At 36.9% G+C, this 7,551-nt stretch overlaps 1 non-coding gene across 1 annotated transcript; it reads left to right on the top strand.

Moving 5' to 3' along the window:
• Positions 1–6,191: 6,191 nt before the first annotated feature.
• Positions 6,192–6,297, top strand: LOC121207898 (small nucleolar RNA R71). The gene has a single exon (XR_005903000.1). It is a non-coding gene; the product is annotated as a small nucleolar RNA R71 (small nucleolar RNA).
• The last annotated feature ends 1,254 nt before the right edge of the window (positions 6,298–7,551 follow it).

The raw sequence follows: 7,551 nt of genomic DNA, 5'->3' as shown, positions 1-7,551 counted from the left end.
GGTTATAGGTGTGGTCACAAGCTGAAAGAAAGGGTTAGAATCGAGATTGAATTGAAAAATTGTCTAACTAGAAAAATAGTTAATCTTCACTTACGTACAACAGAGCCTCTCTCAGAATATGAAATTACAATAGTTTTTTTTTAAGAAGAAGTTAAATAACATAGACTAGCTATTAAGAACAAGACATAGCTAAACAATTTATTCAATTCAAATCTCGACAAAAATAGGGATTAATTTAAGGGATTTCAACAATAATGGGTTAAGGGTTAATATTAAGGTTAATACAAGGAATGGCTTGTTAGGCTCAAGGGGGTTTACGAGAGGTTAATCGTGGAGGTAGGCTTTTCATGGCAAGTGCCTTAATCATTTTGATATATCAAATCAAATGGTGTGGTCTCGACATGCATAATCAAGCAAGTTCTAGAATAACAGTTCAATACTGACGCACTCAAAGCAATAATAAAAGTGAGCATGAAAGGATGAATAGATGCTCAAAAGGCTCAAAAGGCTCAAAAATCTCACAAAAATTATGGCTTTTTGATGTTTAGACTCTTGAATTCCAATTCAAATTAATACCTAAACTAGGGGAAACAACCTCTAATTTAAAATTCTTAAAAATTAACTTATCATGCTTGATTCTCTAATATCTTAAAGTTTAAATAATCAATGCATAAATCCCTATGTTTTAATTCAAGATATATCAATCAAAATCATAAATTAATTAAAATTTATCCTAAATATGATATGAGAGTTTTTCAAGAGAACAAGATGTTTATTCAGGGATTTTTCTGATAATGAAATAAATACCCCTTACACTTAAGATGTACATTGCCCTCAATGTACAAAGATAGATATTAGAGTATAAAAATAAGATAGGGGGAGGAGTGAAACTTCATGTATTAAGAATGGATGATATCCTTGGATTGGCGAGATCGAGTATTGGAGATACTTTGGATGGCAAGCTGGACTCTAAAGGTAAGCCGTTTTGCTTTTTTTTTTTTTTGAAAAGGAAAACAAATGAATATTAAAAACTTAATAAAGGAAAAATAAAATAAGATAATTATTCTAATTTTTCAAGTGGCACGGCCGTAGCACACTCCCGTGTGTGCCGTGGCTTGCTCGTGTTTGTCGCGAATTAAGATGTCGCCACACGGTCTTCTCGTACGCCCATGTGTATAGGCCGTGTCGCTACGTGATCGTATTGCGCAACCATGTCTGGCGTGATTCGCTTCTTCTACGATCGTGTAGGTTTTCGCACGTCCGTGTTTATTCGGAAGATTCGACCACGGCCATGTCGCCCGGTCATGGCGTTTTATCGCAGCCCGTGTTTGGGGAAATCTTTTACCTTGTTTTTGCACGGCCATATCGCACAACCGTTTTTCCCTCCGTGTTGGTCACACGGCTGTGTGATCGGCCGTGTGGAGTTGGGAACCTGTACCTCAAATACCCTGTTTGTGACCTAAATGTTTAAAACTTGAATTTAAAATAATTTAAAATCGTTAGTACTCGGGTTGCCTCCCGAGAAGCACTTGTTTATAGTCTAAGCTCGACTGTTACCTTGTTGGTATATTCAGGGCGGTTTGTGGAGTCGTAGCTCCTCTCCATCGACTTTAAAATTCTCACCATTATAAAGTTTGGGACGGTGTCCATTTACTTTGAAAGTACCGTATGATGGGTGACTTACCGCTATTGTGCCATATGGATGAACAGATTGAATTACGAAGGGTCCTGACCATCGTGATTTTAGTTTCTCGGGAAACATTTTGTGTCTTGGGTTGTATAGTAAGACGAGATCTCCAACTTCAAATTGTTTTTGTTGCTTTAAACGAACGTCATGGCGCCGCTTTGTTGCTTCCTTGTATAGGCGTGAATTTTCGTATGCATTGGCTCACCATTCATCTAGCTCGTTCAGCTGCATCAACCTATTTTTTTCCTGCAAGTTCGAGATCAAGGTTTAGAAATTTAATAGCCCAAAAAGCTTTATGCTCTAGTTCGAATGGTAGATGACAACTTTTTCCATAAACAAGTCTGTAAAGTGATGTCCCTATAGGAGTCTTAAAAGCAGTTCTGTAGGCCCATAAGGCATCGTCTACTTTTGTTGCCCAGTCTTTTCTGTTTGATTCTACTATTTTTTCAAGGATTCGTTTGAGTTCTCAGTTTGCTACTTCAACTTGTCCATTAGTTTGAGGATGGTATAGGGTGGCTGTTCTATAATGAACTCCGTATTTCTTAAGGGTTTTTCAAATTGAGTATTACAAAAATGAGTGCCCCTGTCACTGATAATTGCTCTAGGTGTTCTGAATCTCGAGAAGAGTTTTTTAAGGAAACGTGCTACCACTCTAGCATCATTAGTAGGTAGAGCTTGGGCTTCTACCCATTTGGACATGTATTCAACTGCTACTAAGATGTATTTATTTCCAAATGAACTGGGGAATGGGCCCATGAAATCGATACCCCAAACGTCAAATATTTCACAAGAAACCATATTGCTTTGAGGCATTTCATCACGTTTAGTTATGTTACCTGTCCGTTGGCATTTGTCACATAAAGTAACATACCTGATAGCGTCTTTGAATAATGAAGGCCAATAAAAACCTAATTCAAGTATTTTGTGTGCGGTCTTAGTTCCACTATAGTGTCCTCCGGTTGGCCCTGAGTGGCAGTGTTCCAATATTTTTGATATTTCTGAGCCTGTAACGCATCTTCTAATGACTTGATTTGCACATCTACAAAATAGAAATGGATCATCCCAAAAGTAGTTTTTCACATCATTAAAGAATTGCTTCTTTTGCTGGTGTGTTAACCCTTTTGGGCTAATGTTAGCAGCTAAAAAATTCGCGATGTCCACAAACCAAGGTACCTCGGAGTTAGATATAGCGAAAAATTATTCTTCAGGGAATGAATCATTTATTTCCACGTCATCTAGTTCTCTGGTATTGGATTTCTAGAGCCTGGACAGATGATCAGCCATGAGGTTTTTAGCTCTTTTCTTGTCTTGAATTTCCAAGTTGAATTCCTGCAATAGGAGAATCCATCGAATGAGTCGAGGTTTTGCATCGGTTTTAGTTAAAAGGTAGCGAAAGGCGGAATGGTCAGTGTAAACAACAACTTTAGACAATATGAGATATGATTAAAATTTATCAAATGAAAAAACCACAGCTAGCAACTCTTTTTTCGTAGTAGTATAGTTTTCTTGTGCAGCCGTTAAGGTTTTGCTGGCGTAATAGATAGGTTGAAAATACTTGTCTCTTCACTGTCCCAATACTGCACCTACTGCAAAATCACTCGCATCACACATTAGTTCAAATGGAAAGTTCCAATCAGGTGCAATTGTGATTGGAACATTAATTAATTTATCCTTTAAAGTATTAAATACTTCTAAACATTCCTGATCGAAGTTAAAAGGTATATCTTTTTCTAGCAATTTAATCAAAGGCTTAGTTATTTTAGAAAAATCCTTAATAAATCTTCTATAAAAAACAGCATGTCCTAAAAAGCTTCTAATAGCCTTAACTGAACTAGGAGGTGGTCATTTTTTGATTGTTTCTATTTTAGATTTATCCACCTCAATCCCTTTACTAGAAATTTTATGCCCTAATACAATACCTTCTTGAACCATGAAGTGACATTTTTCCCAGTTAAGCACAATGTTTGTTTCCTCACATCTTATTAAAACTCATTTTAAATTTTTAAGGTAGAGATGGAAAGAGTTACCAAATACCAAAAAATCATCTATGAAGACTTCCATGATATCTTCCACGAGTTCATCGAATATGGCTATCATACAGCGCTGAAAATGGCAGAAGCATTACATAATCCAAAAGGCATTCTACGATAAGTGAACGTACCATATGGGCATGTGAATGTCGTCTTTTCTTGATCTTCAGGAGCTATTGGGATTTGGAAGTAACCAGAGAGTCCATTTAGAAAGCAGTAATACATGTGTTTGGATAATCTTTCTAACATTTGGTTAATGAATGGCAAGGGGAAGTGATCTTTTCTTGTGGCGTCATTCAGTTTCCTGTAGTCTATGCAAACTCTCCACCCTGTAACTGTTCTTGCTGGGATTAATTCATTCTTCTCGTTGGTCACAACCGTCATGCCTGCTTTCTTGGGGACAACCTGCATTGGACTTACCCAAGAACTGTCAGAAATAGGATAAATAATTCCAGTATCTAGAAGTTTAATTACCTCGGCTTTTACAACTGCCTTCATGTTGGGGTTCAGACGTCTTTGAGCTTGCACACACAGATTGTATTCATCTTCCATCAAAATTTTGTAGGTGCAAAAAAGGGGCTGATTCCTTTAATGTCAGAAATTTTCCATGCTATGGCATTCTTATGTTGTTTTAATACTTGGATTAATTCCTCTTTCTTTTGGGTTGCAAATTAGAAGTAATAATAACTGGTAATGTAGAATTATTTACAAAGAATGCTTATTCTAAATGGTTTGGTAATTGTTTAAGTTCCAGTTTGGGAGACTTCTCAATAGAGGGTTTTTGCTTAAGTTCATCGTTTATCTTAATACCCTCATATTCTACTTGTCTTGATGAATGGTCATTAGGTTTCTCACCTGTCTCCTCGTCTTGAGCTGGATACGGTTCTGTCGTCTCCTCTTGTACAATTTCCTGAAAAGAGTCTTGAGTAATATGATCAATAGAGTCAATGAAATAACATGAATCATCCTGTTCCCTAGAGAATCTTATAGCATTGCAAATTTCAAAGATCATCTCCTCGTCACCTACTCTAATTACCAATTTACCGTCACCCACGTCAATCACAGCTCTAGCAGTGGCTAGGAATGGGCGCCCTAAAATTAAGGGTACTTCCACATCTTCATCCATATCAAGCACAATAAAATTAACAGGGAATATAAATTTATCACTTTTACGAGTACGTCTTCTATAATACCCTAGGATATTTAATAGATCTATCGGCTACTTGAATACTCATCCTAGTAGGTTTAGGTTCCCCAAGACCAAGTTGTTTGAACATTTTATATGGCTTCAAATTAGTACTAGTGCCTAAATCAGCTAGTGTTTTTTCAACATTCAGATTACCAATTAAGCAAGGGATAGTAAAACTTCTTGGATCTTTTAGTTTGGTTGGCAGCTTGTTTTAGAGTATGGCGGAGCACTCCTCGTTGAGTTCTACTGTAGATAAGTCCTCGAACTTCCTTTTATTTGTTAGAAACTCTTTCAAAAATTTTGCGTAGGTAGGCATCTGCGAGATGGCTTCAACAAAAGGTAAGTTGATATGTAATTGCTTAAAAAGTTCAAGAAACTTACCAAATTGTGCACCAATGCGATCTTTTTTTAATTTTGCTGGATATGTAACCGGTGGTGTATATTCCCCCAGCACTGGTTTGTCACTATTTTCGGGTTTTTCTTCCCTCCTTTGCTTTCCACGGCTTCTTGTGCTAACTTCTTTTTAGATTCTGCTAACACTTTCCCACTCCTTAGTGTAACTGCTTTGACATGCTCTATTGATTTGGTATTACTAAGTACCTAGTGGCCTTTCCGAGATTAGTTTAGAAAACTGGCTTATTTGAGTTTCGAGTCCTTAGATCGATGCTTGTTGATTCTTAAGTGCTGTCTCAGTGTTCTGAAAACGAGTTTTTGATACCGAAATAAACTTTGAGAGCATCTCTTCAAGGTTTGGCTTCTTTTCTTGTTGATAAGGTGGCTGTTGAAAACCCTGAGGATTTTGTGGCTTTTGATTCCCTTGACCACCCAGGAGAAATTTGGGTGGTTCGTCCAACCTGTATTATAAGTATTACTGTATGTGTTATTTTGATATCTAAAGTTATTATTACCCATATAGTTGACTTGTTCCTCCTCAGTTGTAGGATTGAAGGATTGATATTCTGTATGCACACCTCCTCCGCTTGAGTCACACCTCATTACTGGATGTACCCGCGTAGAACTAAGAAAACCATCAATCTTTTTATTAAGAAGTTCTACCTGATTAAAGAGCATGATGACTGAATTGATGTTATAAACGCCGGCTGTTTTCGTTGGCTTTGTCCTCATAACTTGTCACTAATAGTTATTCAGTGACATCTCCTCTATAAACTCATAGGTATCTTCCAGTGTTTTATTGTTGATGGTTCCGCCAGCAGCTGCGTCAACCATTTAACGAGTCGAGGGATTCAAACCATTATGGAATGTTTGTGCTTGAAGCCAAAGCGGTAACCCATGGTGAGGGCACCTTCTTAGTAAGTCTTTGTATCTTTCCCATGCATCATAAAGTGTTTCTAAATCCATCTGCACAAAAGAAGAGATATCATTATGTAATTTAGCCGTTTTAGCCGACGGAAAGTATTTTAGTAAAAAATTTTCGGTCATTTGTTCCCAAGTAGTGATAGACCCTCGTGGTAATGAGTTCAACCACTGTTTAGCTTTGTTTCTCAGTGAAAAGGGAACAACCGAAGATGAATGGCATCATCAGAAACGCCATTGATTTTAAATGTATCGCAAAATTCCAGAAAGTTTGCTAAGTGAGCGTTGGGATCTTCATCCTCCAAACCATCAAACTGAACAAAATGTTGTATCATTTGAATTGTGTTAGGTTTCAGTTCAAAAGTATTTGCAGCTACAGCAGGTCTAACTATGCTAGATTCAATTCCTATTAAAGAAGGTTTAGCATAATCATACATAGTGCGTGGAGCAAGATTTTGATTAGCCGCAATTGTAGGAGGAAGCTGATTGCCTTGGTTTTTAGCCATCTCTTCGGTTGGGGGTTGAGTATCGTCTTCTTGCTCGTTCTTCGTGTATCTTAAGCTGCGCCTTATTTCTCTTTGGTTTCTGCGAACTGTACGATCGATTTTTTCGTCAAAAAGTAATGGTCCCGACGGGTTTCTTCTAGTCATAAACTATAAAAATCTGCCAAGAAAAAGAAAAAGTAAATTAATAAATATAATAATAATTAAATTAAATTGCAAGAAAAATAAATGGCTAAAGTAATAAAAATTGAGCGTTCCTAATATTTTAGTTCCCCAGCAACGGTACCAAAAACTTGATCGCGAGGTTTCGTGATAGGTTTTAAATATTTATAATTACTCGTTCTTGAACTAACTAATATCGCGATGTAGGCAAGTGTACCTATCGAACAGTAGTATAGTTTTAGCAAGACCGGATTGACGAACCCAAAGGAACTAAAAGCACTAGTAATGATTGTCTTTTTACTATGTAGCCTAAGAATAAAAAGAGGTTTTGTTTTAATTAACTAATTATCTAAACTAAGAACTCACAAAGAAAATAATTGGGGAATTGCTTTCGAGGAAAATCGATTGACTTAAGACAATACCTAAGGAAAAATCCACCTAGACTTTACTTGTTATTCTGGCTCCGAACCGGACGATTTATTCATTCAACTTGTTCCGTAGAGTTCCCTAAGTTATGTTATTATCCCTATTCAAGACTAATAACGTCTAATCCCTAGATTGAATAACTGAGACTTTTCTCTAATTAACACTCTAGGGTTACATTAACTCGATTATGGATCCCCTTATTAGGTTTCACCCTAATCTGGTAAAATCTTGTCACCCTAT

This window comes from Gossypium hirsutum, chromosome A01 (genome assembly GCF_007990345.1).
Source record: "Gossypium hirsutum isolate 1008001.06 chromosome A01, Gossypium_hirsutum_v2.1, whole genome shotgun sequence".
In the NCBI taxonomy this organism is placed as follows: Eukaryota; Viridiplantae; Streptophyta; class Magnoliopsida; order Malvales; family Malvaceae; genus Gossypium; species Gossypium hirsutum.
The sequence above is the reverse complement of the archived record's forward strand: the minus strand, read 5'-3'. Positions and strand labels throughout refer to the sequence as shown.